We start from the raw sequence: 14,446 nt of genomic DNA, 5'->3' as shown, positions 1-14,446 counted from the left end.
CGGTCTACAAGGTTGGCTTTCCCACCGACGGGTACTTGGACTGAGTTCAGTGCACCATTGCTTGAGCAGGGAAGTCCAGGTTATTGTACTCCCACACAACCTCACTGAGCATACCTGCTGGTGTGATAGCCATGCTCTTTCTGGGTTATTACCACTCCCATAAAGAGTACAGGGACGCAGTGGTAATCCAAACTCAATTTAGTTCTTTAAAATAGCATACTCGAGCACTGCACTAAGAAAATACATTAAATATGTTTAAAAGTGTTTTTTTTCTCCATATTCTCATCCTGTTGCTTAGTACATGATTAATAACCACACAAAATATAATTAAAACAGCACAGATGCATGTTGCTAGTGAATTGTTCTAACATGATTAGAATTGTACTAACACACTACAAACTGCTTCTATGCACTACATTGAGAGCATGGAGTAGTAGCTACCTTGCCTCTCGAGTTTCTTGGGGCTCAGTGCAATGCATGCCTGTTCAAGACTATTGCACTCCATCAAATCGGAATGCAGTTAGATACTCTCTTTCAGGTGGCATGTGCTGACCGAAGAACCCTTTGGAAATGTCTATGGTTGTTTTATATTTTTTCTCTACTAGGTTTGTCATTAAGCTTGTGATGTGGGTATTTTGAACTGTGTATATCCATGTATGTGTTTTGATTTCTATAATCTAAACCTATTCTATGGTATCTGTCTGGTTTTGAAACGGGGGGAAACAAGAGTAATTAGGGAAAGAAAGAGGCTATAATGCCTGGATAGTTGATTTAGTATTGTTTTTATTTGGCACTTTGCTTTTGGCTTTTTGGTATGTTGAGCCCGTGCTTGGAGCTCTCACATCTGGAACAGAGAGTTTGTTGCACCCTGCTTGGTTCCTTGCTGGAGCTTGACAGCCCCAGCCGGCTCTAGGCTCATGGTGGCCCTGGGCAAGGAGCGTAGGTAGGGGGCCCGGAAGAGGGGGTCCGGGCGGGGCGGAGCGCGCAGGCCAGTAAAGAGGGGAGGGGGTCAGGGTGTTTAGAAGTGGAACAGAGCCGGAGGACGCCAAATCCCTGCCAGGGGCCACCACGCAAATATGTATCCATCCTCAGAGGATTAATATGTTAAGGATATATATTGGCGTGGTGGCCCCTGGGGTTTGGTGGCCCTGTGCAGGTGCACAGCTTGCACATGCCTAGAGCCGGCCCTGACAGCCCACTCTCATAATTTCCCTGATATCCTTGTATAGTATAACGAAAAGGCTACTCATATCACCTCTTCTTCTAGGTGTGCTTCCCTAATGAAGATCAGGAGAGTGGCAGGGCAGGGGGGTTTGTATGTTTGCAGTCACCTTGTGCTAAAAGTATGTCATCATTTCCCGATAAATGTAGCCAGAAAATAGCTTTCTTTGTGCGTTGATATCCAAACTGTAAATCCTATTGAGAGGAATTACATGTTTAGCTATATATGTAGAGTAACAATCCCAGGCATATATTAGAGCAATAACCAATAGATTAAACAAAACGAACTAGTACAGTTTTTAGAAAATATACATTTTTAATTTGATTAAAAAGGATTCAATAAAAAACAGTGCATTGATCAAATTTGATAAGATTGTATATTGATACATATGTATTCACAAGACAATTTAATTAAAAAGGAGGTCAGGTGGTACCACGCAGTAATATCACTCCAAGATATTTAGGACCTTATTCAACACACTGGAGACCGTGTCGTGGTACCAAAAGTTTAGAAATTGGATGGTTTAAGTCCCGATGAAGGCATATTTTATGTCGAAACGCGTCGACCGGATGCCACCTGACCTCCTTTTTAATTAAATTGTCTTGTGAATACATATGTATCAATATACAATCTTTTATCAAATTTGATCAATGCACTGTTTTTTATTGAATCCTTTTTAATCAAATTAAAAATGTATATTTTCTAAAAACTGTACTAGTTCGTTTTGTTTAATCTATTGGTTATTGCTCTAATATATGCCTGGGATTGTTACTCTACATATATTGTTTACCCTGTCCCAGGATAATTATCCGTATCAGGGGGTCCTTGCTGTTAACATAGTATTACATGTTTAGCTTACATCAGTTGGGCTTGTCTCCAGAAACCTCTGGAGAGCCTGATTCCCTATTGTTACTTTTGCTGTGCTATCCAGGAGCACTCTTGCCCAGGTTCCAGTCCGAAGAAATATTCGTAGTTAGTATGGAATTTTTCATTGAAAGTCCAGCCATTTACTTCTTTTTAAATTGATTTTTTGAGTTACAAACTTTCTATTCGCTTTACTCTGACCTCAGTCTCTCACCCGGTTTCGCCTTTCTGCTTGCTATATCCTTCCCTTCTTCAGTACTCTGTTCGACCGCCCCCTCCCCCCTTCCTCTCTGTTCCTTCACCATTAAAGTTCTGAAAAAAACGGGAAGAGCGCCTATCAGTATGCTGATATTGTTCTGGCTTTTTAATTTCATCGCGGTCCTTCAAATTCTAACCTACCTGGTTGGACTCTGAGTTACTGGATATCCAGTATGTCTTTTCTCTTCCCCCCCTCTGTTTCTTTTAACTTCAGTTACAAGTTTTCCTTATAGGAACTCTAAATGTCACTTTTAGATTTTAAATGGGATTTACTGGCCTGAGTGCCTAAAGTATCACAGTCCACAGAGTTATAAACGTCAGATATTATTTTCAGTGATTCCCATTCACAATCTTGAACAGGAACTGCTGCAAGCTCTGGCTTACAACCAGGGCTGACACTTCTCCCTTAGAGTTACCTATGGTGATTTCTGAACCTTTTGAAACATTATTTTCATACCGACGTTTAGAGCTGGTGCAGCCCCACGCTCATGTTGTACTTGTTTCAATACTTCTGGTAGAACTGCTAGTGTGGGTGCGCCATGAGTGTGTGTATAGATCAGGGGTCGCCAACCTTTTCTTCAATGAAACTCAACGAGAGCTACTACTATTATTAGTGTTGTAATACTGACCACAAAGGTTACATCAGTGGCCACCATAAGCAAGATTACTATTTACCATCACCTCAGTGCATCAGGCATGATTGGCATCTGTAATGTGAAAATGTCTGTCAATATGGAATGACTTTACATGGGTAATACATAATAGCCATTGCTGCAATGCCTCTGGCACCAAAGTAATACAATCTGTAAAAAGTCTATCCAATGCCAATTTATCACTCAAATATCAGCTTTAAATATATTTTGGAAATTCAGCCATTGTTCTACAAATATAAGCTAATGAGTTCTGAAAATAACCATATTTTCCTTTTGAATATACAATCTCTCTTTTGGGATATGTATATTATTTCAACCAAGCAAAAGCTGCTAATTTAATAGACTGGTCTTCGCACAGGAGCGTTACTTACAGGTAGCTTGAGGGATATCAGTGGCTCACGAGCTACCTGTTGGAGAAGCCTGGTATAAATGTTTTGTATACCAGATATTAAAGACCCGCTTCAGCGCTAAAGGCAATGGCCTTTAACAAGAGAGCAGGCCTTAAATAGCCAGTATAGCCCACTACAGCTGGTTAGGAGGCTATTGGAACATACTGCCCCTTCAGAGCAGAATGTCCTAATTATAAAAACAATGGCCTCTCTGAGCTCGAGGGGGTTGAAATCTATGAAGCCTTTGATTCACAGCTGTTGCTGTGATTATTCAACTGCCACATGCAGGGCCACAGTAATTAACTGTTGAAAATCCACAACAATAGCTGTGCAAGGGGGCTGAAGTCAGCACCTGGTTCTCCATGAGCTTGGCTAAACTGCTTTAACGTGTTCAGCCAGGCCAGGGAGACCCAAGGGCTGAGCAGCATTCCCCTTCCACCTTCCGAGGCTCAAGTGATTCTGTTAGCTGAGGGAAATCGAAGGCTCTGGTCTTCCCTGCAGCACAGCCTCTGCCTTTCGCTTTCATCTGCCCACTCCTTATATTTATGGGAGGCAGGGTAAAGAGAAAGACCGTGTAATAGAACATTGAATTGATAGCAATGGACCTATAACAGTTTATATAGGCCACTGCTGCTCTGTTGTTTTCAGTGGTGCTTTCAACTTTCCAATGTTTCAATCTGTATTCTGTGTTTGTCTTCAGGTGTTGTGTGGGAGTAAACTGCTTCCAAGTGTTTGGTCTTGCAAGCAATCCAGAATGCAATTTCATCCTGTTTCGTGGGCATCTTCCCATGATAGCTTTAATTGTTTGTGGACTGACTGCATGAGTTGGTCTAGTATTCATGGGTTATAGCACATATTGTAGGAGTTTTTTGTATTAGTAGGCTATACAAGTTGAGATTCCTACAACGTCAGTTATGTTATGTTTTTAAAAGTTATAGAGAGCACAAATGCCAAACAGTGTCTTGGTGCTACCATTCCTGAGTGAGCTGAGACCTCTATTTAACTGCGTTTCCGGTCCGTTGCGGCTGTTGGTGCCGGTTATACAGAGAAGCGCATTATGTTTACTTCCCTCCCGCTCCCAGACCACCCCCTCTTCCGGTTGGTTGGCGGGAACTCAGCAGGGATTTAACGAGATGCTCTCCCGAACGCGCAGCGGACGCTCCAAAGGCAAGCCCGTCTGCGCCTGTCCGCGGCCGACCGGCTAGGGGCCACTCCTTCTGCCTAAATCTTTGCATACTCTTCTAATGAGTTGAAATTGTGTAAGGGTATTTTCCAAATCAATGCGAAGTCCAAATGCATCCTAGAACAGGCAGAAATATTCACAGCTAGACATGACTTTCCTGAATTAATTTTTGATCCTCCCCCTTTCACGAATTCATTCTTGCCCACTCCTTCCGGGCCAAAAACCTATTGAATTGACAGTGTGTTATTTAAACACTCGCTACATGGTGAAACATCAAGTAGAAATCGCCCTACTTCTACAATCTACAAAGCCCGATTTACTTCTCTTAACTGAAACCTGAATGACTGATGATTGCGCCCCGGATATTTTAGTTGGGGTTCCGGATGGCTACTACATTCTTCAGGCAAATCGATCTCCAGTGAAAGTGGGAGGTGGGGTTGCTGCTATCATACATTAGGAACACCAGTTTACCACTTTAGAGACCACTGGTTTGCCCTCAACTGACTTTCTAATTGTAGAATTTGACTCTCCTCAGTCCTCTTTTATTTGTGCTCTTTTTTATAGACCTCCCGGCAATATGCCCTCCTTCCCTCAGGCACTGGGTGAGATGATATCTCACCTCGTTATTAATCACGCCGGGAGTCTTATAATTGGGGATTTCAATTATTGGCCTAGCGACAATCGGGAGAGCTCTAGTTCAAGGGAATTTGTTGACCTTCTTTCGTGGAGGAATTGTATCCCACATGTGAGGGAAACCACTCACATAAAGCGGCATACATTAGACCAAGTTTGGACATTAAATCTGAAGATCTCCACTCCTTTAATAGCTCTGTGTGTCTGGTCGGATCACTATTTGATTACTTTTACTCAATGCACTCTCTCTCCAAAACCCCAACTGAGAATCAAATGTCTAGAAATTGGAGACGAGCAGATATGGCCCACTTTCGCTCACTTTTAGCGAGCACGTCCCCTCCACACTAGAAGTTTTTTTAGACTCAGGCTGAGAGCATTCAATCATGGCTGAAGTCTGCTAGTGACTGTGTTGCTCCCCTAAAAAAAAAAATAGGATCATGAGGCCGCACGATGCTCAACGGTGGTTTTCGGATGATCTAAAAATAAAGAAACTCGAACTTAGACAAGCTGAACACCGATGGCGTCGTCATTACCTTCCAGACAAAAAAGCCTCTTACTTAGTCTTGATGGAAGAATAAAAAAAATTGATTACACAAACCAAGGCTAACTATTTCTCGCAAAAGACTGTTAATGCATCTAATAAATCTAAAGAGATTTTTTCCATAGTCGAGCAACAGAGTTACGTTAAAATCAGTTCCCTCAAAAACGCTATGCAATTCTCTTAACTTATACTTTTTAGAGAAAATAGCCATTATCAAGGCCAGTATCTCTCCTGTGGCTGGTCTTACGCAGGATTCTAATGTTGACCTTAGTCAACCTTGTCTTGACCGAATTCCCCTGATCTCAGAGGAGACATATTTGAATCTACTAAATAAAGTCAGTTCTGGCTCCCCCTTGGATTGCTGTGCTCCCTATATTCTTCGAGACGCTTTTACCACATGTCCTGACCCCCCTCGCTCATTCTTGAACAACTCGCTTGAGCTTGGCATTGTCCTGGATTCCTTTAAATGGGCAGAAATTATTCCAATCTTGAAAAAACCAGGTGCTGATTCTTCAGCTCTCTGTAATTATCACCCTATTTCCTTGTTACCCTATCTGGGAAATTTTTTAGAGGTGCACATAGCTAATTGTTTTAGCTCCTTTGTCAAGCATTTTCAAATTCTGGATCCTCATCAAGCGGGCTTTCAACCCGCCCACTCAACCGGGTTGGTCATTCTCTTTGTCATGGATGAGCTCAGAGGAGGGGCAGATACAGGTATCATCCAGGCCCTGATACTTTTGGATCTTTCTGCAGCGTTTGACACGGTCGATCATGGTATTCTGATCGACTGTGTCAGAAACGCGGGAATTCATTCATTTTTCATCAGCTTAAATGGCATCATGTTAGCCCACTAATGAAAAGCCTTCATTGGCATCCAGTGAGTAAGCGCTGTGCGTTTAAGATGGGTTGCACCATCTTTAAAGCATTACATTGTAACGGCCCGGCTTTCATTTCGGCTTGCTTACGCCGGTACATTCCCACTTCCCACCTGAATCTATTGGAAGTTCCATCTGCCAAATGGAAGAAGTATGGTGGATTAAGGTTTTTAGTCCTAGCACCACAATTTTGGCACTCTCTCCCGGCCGAGCTAAGGTCTCTTACTTCCTTAACCCAGTTCAGGAAACAGCTGTTTATTCAATCATATACTGATTAAGTGCTCCCCCTGTCCACTGCCTTGACCTTCACTTCAGCACCATGAAACAGTCGGTGTACGTGCACTTAATAAGTCCTAATGGAGTTGGGAAGGCTATTTGAGAGTTTTGTGGCCCCCTTTGTGAAGCTGAACAGTTGGATTTGCAAAACCTGGGGAGAAGCATCAGTTGCGCTCCTTCCGATCAGAGGCATCTATCTGGAGAATAGCAATGCAACGACCGCCTAAAGAACTGAGGGCCGGTACCATGAAGTGCCTTATGTGTGATACACAGGGATTTGAAGTTAATCTCACTCATAACTAGAAGCCAGTGCAGATTTTGAAGGTGCTTTTCCACTGAATTTAGGGATCCCTAACAAAAGCCTTGCAGCAGCATTCTGGATCATCTGAAGCTTATGTAGCTGCTTCTTGGGTATGCTAAAACAGAGCCTGTTGTAATAATCTAGCTTGGAAATAACTAAAAATGTTACCAAGATTTGGCTGCTGGAATAAAAGATAGAATTTTCTTGATCACTTTGAGTAGATAAAAGCTGGATGAGCAGATGGCATTGACTTGCGCCTCGAAATTGTTTCTCAACGATTATTACTCCGAGATTTTTTGCGTTGGGAACTTTAGTGGGTACTGTCCCCAATTCTTCTGGCCACCAGATCTGTGACCAGCTTGGGAAGTAGTTGCCGAAGAGGACTTTCTGTTTCTCCTGAGTTCAGTTTGAAACATGAGCTCATCCAGGAGCTGACTGCCAGCATACATCCCTAAATCTTTTAACCGGAGGCATGCTGTTTTTTGTAAACAGACAGGACAATTTGAGTGTCATCCGCATACGATATTAGTGCCAAACCGAAGGATCTAATTAGCACTGCTAGTTTTGATACGTAAATATTAAAAAGGATAGGGCTCATTGAGTAACCTTGGGGAACCCCGCAGGGGAGAGAGGAGGGAGATTCGTAATTGCCCAAGGCATCCGATTGTGTTCTTCCAGATACGAAGGAAGAGACCAGTGCTAGAGCATTATCCTCAACGCCAAGAGTATTCAAACGATTGAGTAACAGATTCTGTTTGACTGTGTCGAACGCTGCCAACAGGTCCTGCAAGATTTTATCTGTAGCTTTTATTAGGGCCATTTCAATGCTGTGGCCTGCCCCGAAACCATACTGGGTCTCGTCTAGAAAATTATTTTAATGAAGATAGATTAACTGGTCATTCATGATTTTTTCCACTATCTTAGCTGGGAGTGGAAGACGCGAAATAGGCCTATAGTTATTCGGTTCGGCTGGTTCAAAACTGGGTTTTTTCAAGAGAGGTAGAATTGATGCCCTTTTCCGGATGGAGGGAAAAACTCCTTCATTAAACCTAGAATTGAAGTTGGTGGTTAGATTTGGTCCGAGAATATCAGGAACCTGTTTAAATATCATAAGGGGAAAAGGGTCGTAGGGAGAACCCGATTTGGCTTGATGGATAAGAGCTGTTATTTCATCATTGGTTACTGGCCTACATTCCGTGAATATTGGAGTGCTTGGAGAACGTGGTTCTACTGAAACTTATGCCTCAGACCTGGGCCTGTTGTCAAAGGTGGCGTAAATTTGGTTCACTTTATTTTGAATGTTCTGGGCTAGTGAGTTACAAAAAGCTCGAGACTGTTCTTTAACAGTTTTATCAGAGTGTAGTCAGTTTGGTTACCATCTGGAAAAGTTCCTTAGTGGAGTTTTTAGCCTCCTTGATTAGCTTAATGTAGTGGGAATGCCTTTCCTTAAAGATAAAATCTTTATAATCGGATTACGATTTTATACCGGGAGAGCTCATTTTCATTGTAATTTGACTGAGTTTGGCTTAACTATAAAACTGGGTTTGGAGAAACCGGTTTTCATAGATAAGAAGCCCGTGCCATGTCTACCCAAAAATTATATTAATTCTTTGTCTAGTTTTGACGTAGCTAGTATGTGGGAGAATAAGATCGAGGAGTATTTCAGGACTGTTTAGGCCAGGTGTCTGATTTTCAACATTTCATCAAGGTAAAAGTCAAGGCTAATCCTGTCAAGCATAAATTGTGCAATGTGCCTCTTAGTATTAGGGAGGAATTGACTAAGCATTTTAAGGGTCTTTGTGATCAGGGGCGGCAGGTGACATTTGAAAGTGGTGGGGCGTAAAAGTACAAAGTGTCCTGTGGGGGAGCGAGCGCAGCGAGCAAACTCGACAGTCATAAGGGGAGTTATTTCTGAGCCGCAAGGACGCACATTCCAGAGACACTTCCTGCCATGTTTTTAGCTATATTTCACGGAAGCATGGCTGAAAGTTAAAACATACAAAAAACACAATGACGCAGTAACTGCTGGCCACATCAAATACCTTTTTTTGATTCATGGTCAGGCATCTACACATTCCCTTCTATCAAGATGCCTCCGGCCAGCAGTTCTTTTATTTTAAAAAGCGCTAAGACGTGGTGTTTGTTGACACGCTCTGTGATGTAAGGCAGGTCGCGTCTCCTCTGCCAGGGCTGAGCCCATGTAAACGATTCAGCAAAGATCCGATCCATCCTCTCGAACTTACCGAGCGTCACACAGCGCGTCAGTCCTGCCATGCAGTTGTTCCATCTGAAGATCATGGGGCTGTAACATACTGACTTTTTGCCCCCCCCCCCCCCCGTTGTAAGGCCCAGCTTTGAAGGTGGGATATGTCGGAATTTAAAATGACACCTTGTGTCAGTAGATGAGCCAAAACCAGCGCAGAGTGTGTCTAGTTCAAAAGCCAAGAATGTAAATACGGAGAAGGAACGGTGTCCGCTCTATTGAAAACCGCACTCAGTAAAATACAGGAGCAGGGCCTCACGATATGAGCTCAAAGTGCTTGAGCACCCTGCAACAGGCACATTAACCCTCGGGGCTATCTTATATGAGTACATTCCTCATACCAGCACTCACGCTCCTTCAATAACAGATCTGAAACAATCGGAACGAGTAACCTGTAAACATACTCCGGCCTCAGCAGCAGGTGCATGAACCGATCGCGCCACCAAACTAACTAAAGTTCTATTTATGAGTCGGCTCCTCGGCATGCACAGACGAGAGTCTGGTTCTTGAGACCTGAAAAACTGATCATTGTCCGCTCGTTAGCATTTTGTCTGGCAGAAAGGTGATACGCACACAACATTTTTTATTTTTTTTAAAGAAAGGTAATACGCACCACAGCTTGTTTGGCTGGCTGTCTGCTAAGCTTTTGGAATACATTTTGTTGTAAAAAACTGTAGGGCATACTGTCTGTCTAGACTTCCCATCATGAATATGGAAGAACAAGATTGGGAAACAGAAATTGAAGAGCGTTTTGTGGCTTGGATTAGTCAAAGTAATTTGTCTTTTGCAGAAGATGATTGGGTAGCTGAGGTGGAAAACGATCTTGTTCTCAATGAGGTCATGTCTCTGATTAAAAAGGGTTGGTCCAAAAGTATTTAGCTGGAATTACAACCGTATTGGAAGATCTGTGATGAGTTGTCTGTTGAGGGTGGCAAGGTAGTTAGAGGTGATAAACTAGTTCCACATGAATGTTTTTGGCATAAGATACTATCAGCTGCACATTTGGGTGCCACTATTACAAAAAGTAAGGTCAGATCTGATTTTTTGTGGCCAAAAATGGATTCTCAGATTGATGATTTAGTTAAACTATTTATACGATATAATGCTAGTGATAAGACCTCGGTTTTGGAAAGAGTGGTTGAGTCTCCTGTATCTCCGCCTGGGAAGGCTTGGCAAAGATTAGGGATGGATTTTTTTGGACCTTTCCATATTCTGCCTTCTAACATGAGATATTTCTTGGTGCTTGTAGATCGTCTATCCAGGTGGGCTGAAGTTGAGCCAATTAGTGTTCCCACTTCTAAGAGTGTGATTGTTTGTTTAAACAAAATGTTTCTTAGAGAAGGCTATCCTGAAGAAATTTTAACAGATAATGGTGTTCAATTTGTTTCTCAAGAGATTAACTTATTGTTACACGTTTGTGGTATTATATATGTATATCAGAACTCCACTCTATCACCCTCAAAGTAATGGTAAGGCGAAGCGGTTCAACAGAGTTGTTGGGGAATGTGTACAAGCAGCCTTTAGAACCAAGGGATGTGTCATTCAAGCTTTAAGAGATTTAGTTTGGTCTTACCGTACTTCACCTCATGTTGACACCAACATCAGTCCATTTGAACTTATGAGGGGTAGAAAAGCTTCTTCTCAGGTTTACCAGTTTTGGATGGTCAGGACCTTTCATGAAGGTTGTCATATGAAATGTGTGTGGGTCAGTAAATAAGAAGTCTACTGAAGTTTGTTTTGAGAATTGTGAGTCCTCTGTTGGAAGAGAGACACATAGACTGAATGGTGGGGATTGGGCCAGAGTAAAAAAATCCTGTTTCTGTCAGAAAAGGTTTTTCCAAGTTCTGGGAGCCTCAACAAATTGTTGCAATATGAAGAAATGCTGTGAAATTGTTCAATGGAAACTGGTGGAATACGTCTCGCGTAGCAAGGGATCCCTGTGTGCACTCTGGGTTGGTTGATACCACCAAGGATGTTTTCCAGAGGGACAGGGTCTCTACTGGTGTGGGTGGTGCTGAGAAAGTAGATAGAAGGAGCACTATGGTACATGTGAGACCCAGTAGGTTACGTAATTTTGTTTGATTTAATCCTTTACATTTCTGTTTAGTTTTTATCACTTGATTTATGTTTAAACCTGTATTTAATCTTGTACCGTTATTTATCGCCTGTGATTCTGTGCCCTTTATTGTTCCTCCCACTTAATGGGAGTACGTACCTTTGGAATTGTTTTATTAAAAAAGAGAGGTGTGGTAATGCTGGCAGAATGTGCTCATGGTGGGTGATATCTGGAATGTTGGGTATAGGCACGAGCAGGATGCCATGAAGGTTCTATGTGTGGCAGTTCCTGCTGATGCCTCGCCGGACTGGACTGCTCTCTGTTTACCTCCATTAAACGTGATTCCTTTTGGAAACTCTTGAGTCCCTTTGTCCTTCTTTCACTTTCCTGTGTGTGGGTTCACCAGCAAAGCAATTCAGGTGTTTTGGCTTAGTCAAAAGGATTTCCAGGTGCTAGTATGCCTCAATGTGCAGGCTGTGCTGTCAATTTATTATTTATTAGCCTGAAACTGCCCTGAGGCGGCATCTATAGTCTCAGGCTCCACTTATGATTAAAATGTTTCTAAGGCATTTGCAGTTATTACAAATGTAACTCCCCGTCCTATCCCAAGCATCTGGGACATCTCTATTCTTGAGATACTGTGTACCTCAGCCAACAGAATTTCATACAAGTTTGTAAAATTGTGCTAGAATATTACTTTAATAGTACCCGGTATGTCGCTCTCAATTTGGATGTCCGTCTGAAGGGCTTAGCCGCTAGTCATGGCATTTTAGCTTGAATATAGTCATTAGTGGTTCTTGCCACAATCTTTCGAGCAGGGTTTTCACCTAGATCAGGAGAAGAGTCCTGAGTATTTGTGCCATATTTAGCGGAAATGCCTGCCACTTTCTTTTTAAAGTGTGTTTTGTGTTGAGGATGTTTCTCTTCCTTTTTTATGACATCATAAAAGCGTTGAGTCCTTTCTCAGTTTCATTTACTCATCCTGTCAGTGTTAGTCTCATGCCACTCTTTGTGACTGCCTGGAAAAAATTAGCGTGACGTATGGCAGAATATTGATATCTATTTAATTGTATCCGGTTACATAAATTCTAATGTTTTTCTGTGGGCTCCTGTTGCGGAGATCCACTATATGTTTTCTGTTTATCTTTTTGCTATTTTCATCCCAGAGTTATTTTTTTTTTACCGGTGTCTGCTTACTAGGCTTAGTTCCCAAATTGTCATGACCTATAGAAGCATAGGTTTCGAAAAAATTAATTGATAGCTTGCGTTCCAGAGTTGCTGCAGGAATAGTTGCGGGCTGCTGGAGTATCAACAGCACTGCTGCCTCCACTTTAATATTACTTAAAATCATAGAGGATATTGTGGCAAAGTTGCCAATTAGTTTCATCCCTAAGTCCAGGGAAGGGGCTGTCCTGTATTCATTTTTAATTTGTTTTAGCACTTCAGGCAAAACAGCAATTGATGGGGTATTGTGTGTTATGGTATATATGGTAGCAAAAACAGTACTTCATGTTGCACTATCTTCATCTGGTGGAACCACATCAAGAAGAAAACATAGTGAGAATTCTAAATTTGTCTTGGGGGTCCCCTTTTGGTTTGTTTTCTGTGCAATTCAAAGTGGATTTTTTTCCCCGTTTGCGTACCTTATTCATTTATTGGCATTAGTAGTAACTGAACTAATCGCAGGCACAGCTATCTGTGGCTGCCCAGTTTGAACAGCCCTTGCTGGGGCAGTTATTTAGTGTGCATAAAATACTGCATTAGACATCTATATAGTCTAAGTGATTATATAAAGCATGTACTGCACCAGTAGTCAGTGCTGCTGTATTTGGAAATGGTGTGTAGCTGGTTAAGACTGGCCAGGTTGCCCCTTCATTACTAAGAGGACTCAGTCTTACATTTTGTGGCTGCCAGGGACTTATTTTGATGTTCCTGGTATGTTATTGGCATTTTTAAGTATTCATAAGGTCTATATGCAGATGAAACTGCTGTTTCAGTGTATGCATGAAATGTTCGTGTGTTAGCATTGACTGAAGGGAAGGTTCCCCAGGAATAGTAAACTTCTTGTGCCTCAACCATAATGGTAACCTCTCCACCCGTATTAACAAACCCATGCAAAGTTGTGTGCAGTTACAGCCTGTCTACAATTTACAGGAATGTGGAGTGCTAGTGTCACTTTTAATTAATGTAATTCAAAGAATGTAATTCAAAGAATGTAAACACTACTGTGGAGTGATCCCTTTAAAGGTTCAAGCTTGAACAACCTACAGACATAAATAGCTGCTTCCTATTAAGCTGAGGAGAATAGATCCCTTTCAACGTGGACATCTCCATGTGGAGGTGAAAAGGAGCCTTGGGCATACGAGAGATAAACTTTTGAAGAGACGCATTAAATAAATATTGGACCTAAAACGATGGCAGCGCCCTGTTTAACGGTTCCTACAAATATAGGAGTACTGTGTATAAGTCAAACACAAACTTCCTAGTATAGAGACTTCGTCCACAAATACCATCTGTGAGTGTTTGTACATTTCAAACTAGCTTACAGCACCACATCTAACCCCTAAACCAAACATGGTAATAGATGTTGTTGACAACCTCAAACACGACACTAATTCCAAAGGAATCTGTGGAAACAGATCTAATCGTTTCTTTTGTCACTCTGCATTTTCAAACACTTATTGAAATGGTTGTATTCTTGCATGAAAAAGTGTGAGCTGCGATAATTAGAAAGATGAGATGTTATAAAATCAGCAATATTAGAATGGTAAACAAGATGAACAATTCAACAGATTTGCTAATGACTGACCCCATGTTCATCAACGCTGATGCCTGGTAACAAGGTCTGGATGGCTTTGGTAGGGATGGATTGGGTCCTCCCCTCTTGGACTTCCCTCTGCCTTCGGGTTCAAACCGCAGCTGTTTAATCCTC

This window comes from Lissotriton helveticus, chromosome 1_1, assembly GCF_964261635.1.
Source record: "Lissotriton helveticus chromosome 1_1, aLisHel1.1, whole genome shotgun sequence".
NCBI lineage: Eukaryota > Metazoa > Chordata > Amphibia > Caudata > Salamandridae > Lissotriton > Lissotriton helveticus.
Note: the sequence above shows the minus strand (reverse complement) of the source record.